The following is a 15286-nucleotide window of genomic DNA, read 5'->3' as shown; positions in this document are numbered from 1 at the left end:
TGAAAATCTTCAACTTTTTTGAAGCAGAAATCTTTTCATGAAAATCTTCGACTTTTTTGCAGCCGAAATACTTCATTAACGTTTTCAACTTTTTTGATGCCGAAATCTTTTAATGTAAATCTTCAACTTTTTTGAAGCCGAAATACTTCATGAAAGTTTTCAACTTTTTTGAAGCCGAAATCTTTTCATGAACATTTTAAACTTTTTTGAAGCCTTAATCTTTTCATGAAAATGTTCAACTTTTTTGAAGCAGAAATCTTTTCATGAAAATCTTCGACTTTTTTGCAGCCGAAATACTTCATGAAAATTTTCAACTTTTTTGAAGCCGAAATACTTCATGAAAGTTTTCAACCTTTTTGAAGCCGAACTAATTCATGAAAATTTTTACCTTTTTCAAAGCTAAAATCCTGTCATGAAAATTTTCAACTTTTTTGAAGCAGAAATCTTTTCATGAAAATCTTCAACTTCTTTGAAGCCGAAATACTTGATGAAAATTTTCAACTGTTTTGAAGTCTAAATCTTTTCATGAAAATTTTCAACTTTTTTGAAGCCGAAATCTTTTCATGAAAATTTTCAAACTTTTTGAAGCCGAAATCTTTTCATGAAAATTTTCAACTTTTTTGAAGCAGAAATCTTTTCATGAAAATCTTAGACTTTTTTGAAGTCGAAAAAATTCATGAACATTTTCAACTTTTTTTGATGCCGAAATCTTTTCATGAAAATTTTCAACTTTTTTGAAGCAGAAATCTTTTCATGAAAATCGTTGACTTTTTTGAAGCCGGAATCTTTTCATGAAAATTTTCAACTTTTTTGAAGTAGAAATCTTTTCATGAAAATCTTAGACTTTTTTGAAGTCGAAAAAATTCATGGACATGTTCAACTTTTTTGAAATCTAAATCTTTTCATTAAAATTTTCAACTTTTTTGATGCCGAAATAGTTCATGAAAATTCCTACCTTTTTTAAAGCCATAATCCTGTCATGAAAATTTTCAACTTTTTTGAAGCCGAAATCTTTTCATGAAAATCGTTGACGTTTTTGAAGCCCAAATCTTTTAATGTAAACTTTCAACTTTTTTGAAGCCGAAATACTTCATGAAAATGTTCGACTTTTCTGAAGCAGAAATCTTTTCATGAAAATCATTGACTTTTTTGAAGCCGAAATACTTCATGAACATTTTCAACTTTTTTGAAGTGTAAATCGTTTCATGAAAATTTTCAACTTTTTGAAGCCGAAATCTTTTCATGAAAATCTTAGACTTTTTTGAAGCAGAAAAAATTCATGAAAGTTTTCAACCTTTTTGAAGCCGAAATACTTTATAAAATGTTTTACCTTTTTTAAAGCGAAAATCCTGTCATGAAAATTTTCAACTTTTTTGAAGCAGAAATCTTTTCATGAAAATCTTCGACTTTTTTGAAGCCGAAATAGTTCATGAATGTTTTCAACTTTTTTGAAGCCGAAATACTTCATGAAAATTTTTGACTTTTTTGAAAGCCGAAATCTTTTAATGTAAATTTTCAACTTTTTTGATGCCGAAATAGTTCATGAAAATTTTCAACTTTTTTGAAGCAGAATTCTTTTCATGAAAATTTTCAACTTTTTTGAAGCCGAAATCTTTTCATGAAAATTTTCAAGTTTTTGAAGCAGAAATCTTTTCATGAAAATGTTTGACTTTTTTGAAGTCGAAAAAATTCATGAACATTTTCGACTTTTTTGAAGCCGAAATACTTCATGAAAATGTTCGACTTTTCTGAAGCAGAAATCTTTTCATGAAAATCATTGACTTTTTTGAAGCCGAAATAGTTCATGAAAATTTTCATCTTTTTTGAAGCATAAATCTTTTCATGAAAATCTTAGACTTTTTTGAAGTGTATATCTTTTCACGAAAATTTTCAACTTTTTTGAAGCCGAAATCTTTTCATGAAAATCTTAGACTTTTTTGAAGTCGAAAAAATTCATGAACATTTTCAACTTTTTTGAAGTGTAAATCTTTTCATGAAAATTTTCAACTTTTTTGAAGCAGAAATCTTTTCATGAAAATCTTAGACTTTTTTGAAGTCGAAAAAATTCATGAACATTTTCAACTTTTTTGAAGTGTAAATCTTTTCATGAAAATTTTCAACTTTTTTGAAGCCGAAATCTTTTCATGAAAATTTTCAAGTTTTTGAAGCAGAAATCTTTTCATGAAAATCTTAGACTTTTTTGAAGTCGAAAAAATTCATGAACATTTTCAACTTTTTTGAAGTGTAAATCTTTTCATGAAAATTTTCAACTTTTTTGATGCCGAAATCTTTTCATGAAAATTTTTGACTTTTTTGAAAGCCGAAATCTTTTAATGTAAATTTTCAACTTTTTTGATGCCGAAATAGTTCATGAAAATTTTCAACTTTTTTGAAGCAGAATTCTTTTCATGAAAATTTTCAACTTTTTTGAAGCAGAAATCTTTTCATGAAAATTTTCAACATTTTTGAAGCCGAAATCTATTCATGAAAATGTTTGACTTTTTTGAAGTCGAAAAAATTCATGGACATTTTCAACTTTTTTGAAGTCTAAATCTTTTCATTAAAATTTTCAACTTTTTTGAAGCCGAAATCTTTTCATGAAAATTTTCAAGTTTTTGAAGCAGAAATCTTTTCATGAAAATCTTAGACTTTTTTGAAGTCGAAAAAATTCATGAACATTTTCAACTTTTTTGAAGTGTAAATCTTTTCATGAAAATTTTCAACTTTTTTGATGCCGAAATCTTTTCATGAAAATTTTTGACTTTTTTGAAAGCCGAAATCTTTTAATGTAAATTTTCAACTTTTTTGATGCCGAAATAGTTCATGAAAATTTTCAACTTTTTTGAAGCAGAATTCTTTTCATGAAAATTTTCAACTTTTTTGAAGCAGAAATCTTTTCATGAAAATTTTCAACATTTTTGAACCCGAAAACTATTCATGAAAATGTTTGACTTTTTTGAAGTCGAAAAAATTCATGGACATTTTCAACTTTTTTGAAGTCTAAATCTTTTCATTAAAATTTTCAACTTTTTTGAAGCCGAAATCTTTTCATGAAAATTTTCAAGTTTTTGAAGCAGAAATCTTTTCATGAAAATCTTAGACTTTTTTGAAGTCGAAAAAATTCATGGACATGTTCAACTTTTTTGAAGCCGAAATCTTTTCATGAAAATTTTCAACTTTTTTGAAGCCGAAATACTTCATGAAAATTTTCAACTTTTTTGAAGCCGAAATCTTTTAATGTAAATTTTCAACTTTTTTGATGCCGAAATAGTTCATGAAAATTTTCAACTTTTTTGAAGCAGAAATCTTTTCATGAAAATTGTCAACTTTTTTGAAGCAGAAATCTTTTGATGAAAATTTTTTACTTTTTTGAAGTTGAAAAAATACATGAACATTTTCAACTTTTTTGAAGTCTAAATCTTTTCATGAAAATTTTCAACTTTTTGAAGCCGAAATCTTTTCATGAAAATTTTTGACTTTTTTGAAGCCGAAATCTTTTAATGTAAATTTTCAACTTTTTTGATGCCGAAATAGTTCATGAAAATTTTCAACATTTTTGAAGCCGAAATCTATTCATGAAAATGTTAGACTTTTTTGAAGTCGAAAAAATTCATGAACATTTTCAACTTTTTTGAAGTGTAAATCTTTTCATGAAAATTTTCAACTTTTTTGAAGCCGAAATCTTTTCATGAAAATTTTCAAGTTTTTGAAGCAGAAATCTTTTCATGAAAATCTTAGACTTTTTTGAAGTCGAAAAAATTCATGAACATTTTCAACTTTTTTGAAGTGTAAATCTTTTCATGAAAATTTTCAACTTTTTTGAAGTGTAAATCTTTACATGAAAATTTTCAACTTTTTTGAAGCCGAAATCTTTTCATGAAAATTTTCAACTTTTTTGAAGCCGAAATACTTCATGAAAATTTTTACCTTTTTTAAAGCCAAAATCCTGTCATGAAAAATTTATACTTTTTTGAAGCAGAAATCTTTTCATGAAAATTTTCGACTTTATTCAAACTGATATTCTACATTTTCTAACTCAAAGTGTAGTTTCAAAGTAAAAATACTGTTAGAAGGAGTGATTCAGACAAAATTAGATGAAACAGCTGTACTGGTAACAAACAATGATATTAACAGCTTTAGTGATCAAATTGAGCGTATCTTGGGAAGCTGAGCTCGAAAGTGACATGAAACATGTTTTTCAGACATAAAGTGACAGTTACAGTGAATACCTGTTCTGACTACATTTTCTAACTCAAAGTGTCGTTTCAAAGTAAAAATACTGTTAGAAGGAGTGATTCAGACAAAATTAGATGAAACAGCTGTAATGGTAACAAATGAGCCCAGTTACATGAAATGACATCAAAATCAACATTCCCTGAGCCAGACAACGCTATTAACAGCTTTAGTGATCAAATTGAGCGTATCTTGCGAAGCTGAGCTCGAAAGTGACATGAAACATGTTTTTGAGACAAAAAGTGACACTTACTGTTCAGACTGCATTTTCTAACTGAAAGCGTCGTTTCAAAGTAAAAATACTGTTAGAAGGAGTGATTCAGACAAAATCAGATGAAACAGCTGTACTGGTAACAAACAACGATATTAACAGCTTTAGTGATCAAATTGAGCGTATCTTGCGAAGCTGAGCTCGAAAGTGACATGAAACATGTTTTTCAGACAAAAAGTGACACTTACTGTTCAGACTGCATTTTCTAACTCAAAGTGTCGTTTCAAAGTAAAAATAATGTTAGAAGGAGTTTTTCAGGCAAAATTAGATGAAACAGCTGTAGTGGTAAAAAATGAGCGCAGTTACATGAAATGACATCAAAATCAACATTCCCTGAGCCAGACAACGCTATTAACAGCTTTAGTGATCAAATTGAGCGTATCTTGCGAAGCTGAGCTCGAAAGTGACATGAAACATGTTTTTGAGACATAAAGTGACACTTACTGTTCAGACTACATTTTCTAACTCAAAGTGTCGTTTCAAAGTAAAAATACTGTTAGAGGGAGTGATTCAGACAAAATTAGATGAAAAAGCTGTAGTGGTAACAAATGAGCGCAGTTACATGAAATGACATCAAAATCAACATTCCCTGAGCCAGACAACGCTATTAACAGCTTTAGTGATCAAATTGAGCGTATCTTGCGAAGCTGAGCTCGAAAGTGACATGAAACATGTTTTTGAGACATAAAGTGACACTTACAGTGAATACCTGTCCTGACTACATTTTCTAATTGAAAGCGTCGTTTCAAAGTAAAAATACTGTTAGAAGGAGTGATTCAGACAAAATTAGATGAAACAGCTGTACTGGTAACAAACAACGATATTAACAGCTTTAGTGATCAAATTGAGCGTATCTTGCGAAGCTGAGCTAGAAAGTGACATGAAACATGTTTTTGAGACATAAAGTGACACTTACTGTTCAAAACATGTTTCATGTCACTTTCGAGCACAACTTCGCAAGATACGCTCAATTTGATCACTAAAGCTGTTAATAGCGTTGTCTGGCTCAGGGAATGTTGATTTTGATGTCATTTCATGTAACTGCGCTCATTTGTTACCACTACAGCTGTTTCATCTAATTTTGTCTGAATCACTCCCTCTAACAGTATTTTTACTTTGAAACGGCACTTTGAGTTAGAAAATGTAGTCTGAACAGTAAGTGTCACTTTATGTCTCAAAAACATGTTTCATGTCACTTTCGAGCTCAGCTTCGCAAGATACGCTCAATTTGATCACTAAAGCTGTTAATAGCGTTGTCTGGCTCAGGGAATGTTGATTTTGATGTCATTTCATGTAACTGCGCTCATTTGTTACCAGTACAGCTGTTTTATCTAATATTGTCTGAATCACTCCCTCTAACAGTATTTTTACTTTGAAACGGCACTTTGAGTTAGAAAATGTAGTCTGAACAGTAAGTGTCATTTTATGTCTCAAAAACATGTTTCATGTCACTTTCGAGCTCAGCTTCGCAAGATACGCTCAATTTGATCACTAAAGCTGTTAATATCGTTGTTTGTTACCAGTACAGCTGTTTCATCTAATTTTGTCTGAATTACGCCTTCTAACAGTATTTTTACTTTGAAACGACACTTTGAGTTAGAAAATGTAGTCAGGACAGGTATTCACTGTAAGTGTCACTTTATGTCTCAAAAACATGTTTCATGTCACTTTCGAGCTCAGCTTCGCAAGATACGCTCAATTTGATCACTAAAGCTGTTAATAGCGTTGTCTGGCTCAGGGAATGTTGATTTTGATGTCATTTCATGTAACTGCGCTCATTTGTTACCACTACAGCTGTTTCATCTAATTTTGTCTGAATCACTCCCTCTAACAGTATTTTTACTTTGAAACGACACTTTGAGTTAGAAAATGTAGTCTGAACAGTAAGTGTCACTTTATGTCTCAAAAACATGTTTCATGTCACTTTCGAGCTCAGCTTCGCAAGATACGCTCAATTTGATCACTAAAGCTGTTAATAGCGTTGTCTGGCTCAGGGAATGTTGATTTTGATGTCATTTCATGTAACTGCGCTCATTTGTTACCAGTACAGCTGTTTTATCTAATATTGTCTGAATCACTCCCTCTAACAGTATTTTTACTTTGAAACGGCACTTTGAGTTAGAAAATGTAGTCTGAACAGTAAGTGTCATTTTATGTCTCAAAAACATGTTTCATGTCACTTTCGAGCTCAGCTTCGCAAGATACGCTCAATTTGATCACTAAAGCTGTTAATATCGTTGTTTGTTACCAGTACAGCTGTTTCATCTAATTTTGTCTGAATTACGCCTTCTAACAGTATTTTTACTTTGAAACGACACTTTGAGTTAGAAAATGTAGTCAGGACAGGTATTCACTGTAAGTGTCACTTTATGTCTCAAAAACATGTTTCATGTCACTTTCGAGCTCAGCTTCGCAAGATACGCTCAATTTGATCACTAAAGCTGTTAATAGCGTTGTCTGGCTCAGGGAATGTTGATTTTGATGTCATTTCATGTAACTGCGCTCATTTGTTACCAGTACAGCTGTTTTATCTAATATTGTCTGAATCACTCCCTCTAACAGTATCTTTACTTTGAAACGGCACTTTGAGTTAGAAAATGTAGTCTGAACAGTAAGTGTCATTTTATGTCTCAAAAACATGTTTCATGTCACTTTCGAGCTCAGCTTCGCAAGATACGCTCAATTTGATCACTAAAGCTGTTAATATCGTTGTTTGTTACCAGTACAGCTGTTTCATCTAATTTTGTCTGAATCACTCCTTCTAACAGTATTTTTACTTTGAAACGACACTTTGAGTTAGAAAATGTAGAATATCAGTTTGAATAAAGTTGAAAATTTACATATAAAGATTTCAGCTTTAAAAAAGTTGAAAACTTTCATGAAGTATTTCGACTTCAAAAAAGTTGAAAACTTTCATGAAAAGATTTCATTTTCAAAAAAGTTCAAAATTTACATGAAAAGATTTCTGTTTCAAAAAAGTTGAAAATTTCAAGCTTTTTAAAAAGTTGAAAATTTTCATGAAGTATTTTTGCTTCAAAAAGTTGAAAACTTTCATGAAAAGATTTCGGCTTCAAAAAAGTTGAAAATTTTCATGAAAAGATTTCTGCTTCAAAATTTTCATGAAAAGATTTCTGCTTCAACAAAGTTGAAAATTTTGATGAAAAGGTTTCATTTTCAAAAAAGTTGATAATTTTTATGAAAAGATTTCTGCTTCAAAAAAGTTGAAAATTTTCATGAAAAGATTTCAGCTTTAAAAAAGTTGAAAACTTTCATGAAGTATTTCGACTTCAAAAAAGTTGAAAATTTTCAATAAGTATTTCGGCTTCAAAAAAGGTGAAAATTTTCATGAAAAGATTTCATTTTCAAAAAAGTTCAAAATTTACATGAAAAGATTTTTGCTTCAAAAAGTTGAAAACTTTCATGAAAAGATTTCGGCTTCAAAAAAGTTGAAAATTTTCATGAAAAGATTTCTGCTTCAAAATTTTCATGAAAAGATTCATGAAAAGATTTCGGATTTAAAAAAGTTGAAAATTTTAATGAAAACATTTCGGCTTCAAAAAAGTTGAAAATTTTCATGAAGTATTTCGGATTCAACAAAGTTGAAAATTTACATGAAAAGATTTCTGCTTAAAAAAATTGAAAATTTTCATGAAAAGATTTCTGCTTGAAAATTTTCATAAAAATATTTCTGCATTAAAAAAGTCAAAGATTTTCATAAAAAGATTTCGGATTTAAAAAAGTTGAAAATTTTCATAAAAAGATTTCTGATTCAACAAAGTTGAAAATTTTCATGAAAAGATTTCTGCTTCAACAAAGTTGAAAATTTTCATGAAAAGATTTAGGCTTCAAAAAAGTCTAAAATTTTCATAAAGTATTTCTGCTTCAAAAAAGTTGAAGATTTTCATGAAAAGATTTCGGCTTCAAAAAAGTCGAAAATTTTCATGAAGTATTTTTGCTTCAAAAAGTTGAAAATTTTCATGAAAAGATTTCTGATTCAACAAAGTTGAAAATTTTCATGAAAAGATTTCTGCTTCAACAAAGTTGAAAATTTTCATGAAAAGATTTAGCCTTCAAAAAAGTCGAAAATTTTCGTGAAAAGATTTCTGCTTCAAAAAAGTTGAAAAGTTTCATGACAGGATTTTGGCTTTAAAGAAGTTGAAAATTTACATGAAAAGATTTCTGCTTCAAAAAAGTTGAAAAGTTTCATGAAAAGATTTTGGTTTCAAAAAATTTGAAAATTTTCATGAAGTAATTCGGCTTCAAAAAAGTTGAAAATTTTCATGAAGTATTTCAGCTTCAAAAAAGTTGAAAACTTTCATGAAGTTTTTCGGCTTCCAAAAAGTTGAAAACTTTCATGACGTTTTTCTGCTTTACAAAAGTTGAAGATTTTCATGAAGTATTTCGGCTTCAAAAAAGTTGAAAACTTTCATGAAAAGATTTCTGTTTCAAAAAAGTTGAAAATTTCAAGCTTTTTAAAAAGTTGAAAATTTTCATGAAGTATTTTTGCTTCAAAAAGTTGAAAACTTTCATGAAAAGATTTCGGCTTCAAAAAAGTTGAAAATTTTCATGAAAAGATTTCTGCTTCAAAATTTTCATGAAAAGATTTCTGCTTCAACAAAGTTAAAAATTTTCATGAAAAGATTTCGGCTTCAAAAAAGTTGAAAATTTTGATGAAAAGATTTCATTTTCAAAAAAGTTGATAATTTTTATGAAAAGATTTCTGCTTCAAAAAAGTTGAAAATTTTCATGAAGTATTTCGGTTTCAAAAAAGTTGAAAACTTTCATGAAGTATTTCGACTTCAAAAAAGGTGAAAATTTTCATGAAAAGATTTCATTTTCAAAAAAGTTAAAAAATTTACATGAAAAGATTTCTGTTTCAAAAAAGTTGAAAATTTGAAGCTTTTTAAAAAGTTGAAAATTTTCATGAAGTATTTTTGCTTCAAAAAGTTGAAAACTTTCATGAAAAGATTTCGGCTTCAAAAAAGTTGAAAATTTTCATGAAAAGATTTCTGCTTCAAAATTTTCATGAAAAGATTCATGAAAAGATTTCGGATTTAAAAAAGTTGAAAATTTTAATGAAGTATTTCGGATTCAACAAAGTTGAAAATTTACATGAAAAGATTTCTGCTTAAAAAAATTGAAAATTTTCATGAAAAGATTTCTGCTTGAAAATTTTCATAAAAATATTTCTGCATTAAAAAAGTCAAAGATTTTCATAAAAAGATTTCGGATTTAAAAAAGTTGAAAATTTTCATAAAAAGATTTCTGCTTCAAAAAAGTTGAAAATTTTCATGAAAAGATTTCGGCTTCAAAAAAGTTGAAGATTTTCGTGAAAAGATTTCTGCTTCAAAAAAGTTGAAAAGTTTCATGACAGGATTTTGGCTTTAAAGAAGTTGAAAATTTACATGAAAAGATTTCTGCTTCAAAAAAGTTGAAAAGTTTCATGAAAAGATTTTGGTTTCAAAAAATTTGAAAATTTTCATGAAGTAATTCGGCTTCAAAAAAGTTGAAAATTTTCATGAAGTATTTCAGCTTCAAAAAAGTTGAAAACTTTCATGAAGTTTTTCGGCTTCCAAAAAGTTGAAAACTTTCATGACGTTTTTCTGCTTTACAAAAGTTGAAGATTTTCATGAAGTATTTCGGCTTCAAAAAAGTTGAAAATTTTCATGAAAAGATTTCGGTTTTAAAAAAGGTAAAAATTTACATGAAAAGATTTCGGCTTCAAAAAAGTTGAACATTTTCATGAAAAGGTTTCATTTTCAAAAAAGTTGATAATTTTCATGAAAAGATTTCTGCTTCAAAAAAGTTGAAAATTTTCATGAAACGATTTCTGCTTCAAAAAAGTTGAAAATTTTCATGAAGTATTTCTGCTTCAAAAAGTTGAAAATTTTGATGAAAAGATTTTTCTTTCAAAAAAGTGTAAAATTTTCATGGAAAGATTTCTGCTTCAAAAAAGTTGAAAATTTTCATGAAAAGATTTCGGCTTCAAAAAAGTTGAAAATTTTCATGACAGGATTTTGGCTTTAAATAAGTTAAAATTTTTCATGAAAAGATTTCGGCTTCAAAAAAAGTTGAAAATTTTCATGAAAAGATTTCTGCTTCAAAAAAGTTGAATATTTTCATTAAAAGATTTCTGCTTCAAAAAAGTCGAAGATTTTCATGAAAAGATTTCGGATTCAACAAAGTTGAAAATTTACATGAAAAGATTTCTGCTTAAAAAAATTGAAAATTTTCATGAAAAGATTTCTGCTTGAAAATTTTCATAAAAATATTTCTGCATTAAAAAAGTCAAAGATTTTCATAAAAAGATTTCGGATTTAAAAAAGTTGAAAATTTTCATAAAAAGATTTCTGCTTCAAAAAAGTTGAAAATTTTCATGAAAAGATTTCGGCTTCAAAAAAGTTGAAGATTTTCGTGAAAAGATTTCTGCTTCAAAAAAGTTGAAAAGTTTCATGACAGGATTTTGGCTTTAAAGAAGTTGAAAATTTACATGAAAAGATTTCTGCTTCAAAAAAGTTGAAAAGTTTCATGAAAAGATTTTGGTTTCAAAAAATTTGAAAATTTTCATGAAGTAATTCGGCTTCAAAAAAGTTGAAAATTTTCATGAAGTATTTCAGCTTCAAAAAAGTTGAAAACTTTCATGAAGTTTTTCGGCTTCCAAAAAGTTGAAAACTTTCATGACGTTTTTCTGCTTTACAAAAGTTGAAGATTTTCATGAAGTATTTCGGCTTCAAAAAAGTTGAAAATTTTCATGAAAAGATTTCGGTTTTAAAAAAGGTAAAAATTTACATGAAAAGATTTCGGCTTCAAAAAAGTTGAACATTTTCATGAAAAGGTTTCATTTTCAAAAAAGTTGATAATTTTCATGAAAAGATTTCTGCTTCAAAAAAGTTGAAAATTTTCATGAAACGATTTCTGCTTCAAAAAAGTTGAAAATTTTCATGAAGTATTTCTGCTTCAAAAAGTTGAAAATTTTGATGAAAAGATTTTTCTTTCAAAAAAGTGTAAAATTTTCATGGAAAGATTTCTGCTTCAAAAAAGTTGAAAATTTTCATGAAAAGATTTCGGCTTCAAAAAAGTTGAAAATTTTCATGACAGGATTTTGGCTTTAAATAAGTTAAAATTTTTCATGAAAAGATTTCGGCTTCAAAAAAAGTTGAAAATTTTCATGAAAAGATTTCTGCTTCAAAAAAGTTGAATATTTTCATTAAAAGATTTCTGCTTCAAAAAAGTCGAAGATTTTCATGAAAAGATTTCGGATTCAACAAAGTTGAAAATTTACATGAAAAGATTTCTGCTTAAAAAAATTGAAAATTTTCATGAAAAGATTTCTGCTTGAAAATTTTCATAAAAATATTTCTGCATTAAAAAAGTCAAAGATTTTCATAAAAAGATTTCGGATTTAAAAAAGTTGAAAATTTTCATAAAAAGATTTCTGCTTCAAAAAAGTTGAAAATTTTCATGAAAAGATTTCGGCTTCAAAAAAGTTGAAGATTTTCGTGAAAAGATTTCTGCTTCAAAAAAGTTGAAAAGTTTCATGACAGGATTTTGGCTTTAAAGAAGTTGAAAATTTACATGAAAAGATTTCTGCTTCAAAAAAGTTGAAAAGTTTCATGAAAAGATTTTGGTTTCAAAAAATTTGAAAATTTTCATGAAGTAATTCGGCTTCAAAAAAGTTGAAAATTTTCATGAAGTATTTCAGCTTCAAAAAAGTTGAAAACTTTCATGAAGTTTTTCGGCTTCCAAAAAGTTGAAAACTTTCATGACGTTTTTCTGCTTTACAAAAGTTGAAGATTTTCATGAAGTATTTCGGCTTCAAAAAAGTTGAAAATTTTCATGAAAAGATTTCGGTTTTAAAAAAGGTAAAAATTTACATGAAAAGATTTCGGCTTCAAAAAAGTTGAACATTTTCATGAAAAGGTTTCATTTTCAAAAAAGTTGATAATTTTCATGAAAAGATTTCTGCTTCAAAAAAGTTGAAAATTTTCATGAAACGATTTCTGCTTCAAAAAAGTTGAATATTTTCATTAAAAGATTTCTGCTTCAAAAAAGTCGAAGATTTTCATGAAAAGATTTCGGCTTCAAAAAAGTTGAAAATTTTCATAAAAAGATTTCTGCTTCAAAAAAGTCGAAGATTTTCATGACAGCATTTTGGCTTTAAATAAGTTAAAAATCTTCATGAAAAGATTTCGGCTTCAAAAAAAGTTGAAAATTTTCATCAAAAGATTTCTGCTTCAAAAAAGTTGAATATTTTCATTAAAAGATTTCTGCTTCAAAAAAGTCGAAGATTTTCATGAAAAGATTTCGGCTTCAAAAAAGTTGAAAATTTTCATAAAAAGATTTCTGCTTCAAAAAAGTCGAAGATTTTCATGAAAAGATTTCTGCTTCAAAAAAGTCGAAGATTTTCATGAAAAGATTTCGGCTTCAAAAAAGTTGAAAATTTTCATGAAAAGATTTCTGCTTCAACAAAGTTAAAAATTTTCATGAAAAGATTTAGCCTTCAAAAAAGTTGAAAATTTTCAAGAAAAGATTTCGGCTTCAAAAAAGTTGAACATTTTCATAAAGTATTTCTGCTTCAAAAAAGTTGAAGATTTTCATGAAAAGATTTCGGCTTCAAAAAAGTTGAAAATTTTCATAAAATGATTTCTGCTTCAAAAAAGTCGAAGATTTTCATGAAAAGATTTCGGCTTCAAAAAAGTCAAAAATTTTCATGAAGTATTTTGGTTTCAAAAAAGTTGAAAATTTACATGAAAAGATTTCAGCTTCAAAAAAGTTGAAAAATTTCATGAAAAGATTTCTGCTTGAAAATTTTCATGAAAAGATTTCTGCTTCAACAAAGTTGAAAATTTTCATGAAAAGATTTCTGCTTCAAAAAAGTTGAAGATTTTCATGAAAAGATTTCGGCTTCAACAAAGTTGAAAATTTTCATGACAGGATTTTGGCTTTAAAAAAGGTAAAAAATTTCATGAAGTATTTCAACTTCAAAAAATTTGAAAATTTTGATGAAAAGATTTCTGCTTCAACAAAGTTAAAAATTTTCATGAAAAGATTTAGCCTTCAAAAAAGTTGAAAATTTTCATGAAAAGATTTCGGCTTCAAAAAAGTTGAACATTTTCATGAAGTATTTCAGCTTCAAAAAATTTGAAAATTTTGATGAAAAGATTTCTGCTTCAAAAAAGTTCAAAATTTTCATGAAAAGATTTCTGCTTCAAAAAAGTTGAACATTTCCATGAAGTATTTCTGCTTCAAAAAAGTTGAAGATTTTCATGAAAAGATTTTTGCTTCAAAAAAGTTGAAGATCTTCATGAAACGATTTCTGCTTCAAAAAAGTTGAACATTTTCATGAAAAAATTTCAGCTTCAAAAAAGTTGAAAATTTTCATGAAGTATTTCGGTTTCAAAAAAGTTAAAAATTTACATGAAAAGATTTCGGCTTCAAAAAAGTTGAAAATTTTGATGAAAAGGTTTCATTTTCAAAAAAGTTGATAATTTTTATGAAAAGATTTCTGCTTCAAAAAAGTTGAAAATTTTCATGAAAAGATTTTGGCTTCAAAAAAGTTGAAAATTTCCATGAATGGATTTCAGCTTCAACAAAATTGAAATTTTTCATGAAAAGAGTTCGGCTTCAAAAAAGTTGAAAATTTTCATGAAGTATTTCGGCTTCAAAAAAGTTGAAAATTTAAATGAAAAGTTTTCTGCTTCAAAAAAGTTGAAAATTTTCATGAAGTATTTCGGCTTCAAAAAAGTTGAAAAATTCGGGTTTTTGAAAAAGTTGAAAATTTTCATAAAATATTTCTACTTCAGAAAGTTGAAAATTTTCATGAAAAGATTTCGGCTTCAAAAAATTTGAAAATTTTCATGAAAAGATTTCGGCTTCAACAAAGTTGAAAATTTTCATGACAGGATTTTGGCTTTAAAAAAGGTAAAAATTTTCATGAAGTATTTCAGCTTCAAAAAAGTTGAAAACTTTCATGAAAAGATTTCGGCTTCAAAAAAGTCAAAGATTTTCATGAAGTATTTCGGCTTCAAAAAAGTTGAAAATTTTCATGAAAATCTTCGACTTTCTTCTTGCTGGCTGAGTTTTTCTTTGTTCTATCTTTTGAAATCAATTTATTTTATGATTGAATATTCCAAGTATTCTTTAAATATCTTGTTTTTGATTACCACCAATCACTATTTCCATTTTTACTTTCATGCTTTATGAACAAAAATAGCTTTTTTTATTACTACATCAAGTTTACACACATGGGTCAAAAATGACCCATACATCCAAGTGTGATTTAAAATTAAATGAATTAATACTATAATAATAATTTGTTTCAAGTAATTACTTTAGCAGTGAGTGGAGCCAAACACTTATGTATTTCATATTTGCAACATGTTTATTTGTCATTTTGTCACACATACACATACCTCTGATAACAGATAACACGGCTGTTGAACTGAACTGTATCTGTAATTTAACAACTGTAAACTGGTGAATGTGACCAAACAAAATGAAATACAACTGAACACATCACTAGAGCACAAATTGCCATCTCAATTTTGACATGCCTCACAAATGATCACTAAGAGTTTGTGCTCCTTGCACACAGGCCTGGTGCACTGGGAACACTAGCTGCTGACTTTTCTGTCTTTGGTAACTGGGCAGATCGTGCACCTCTTCCTCTTCCTTTGGCCCTCCTGTCTGATGTCCTCTTGTGGCTGGGTGGTGGCTGTGTTTTGTTTTTTAAACCCACATCTTCCCATTGTTTCTTCTTCTGACTGCTGTCATCCACTGCTT

Source organism: Labrus bergylta, chromosome 1, assembly GCF_963930695.1.
Source record: "Labrus bergylta chromosome 1, fLabBer1.1, whole genome shotgun sequence".
NCBI classification, from domain to species: Eukaryota; Metazoa; Chordata; class Actinopteri; order Labriformes; family Labridae; genus Labrus; species Labrus bergylta.
Note: the sequence above shows the minus strand (reverse complement) of the source record.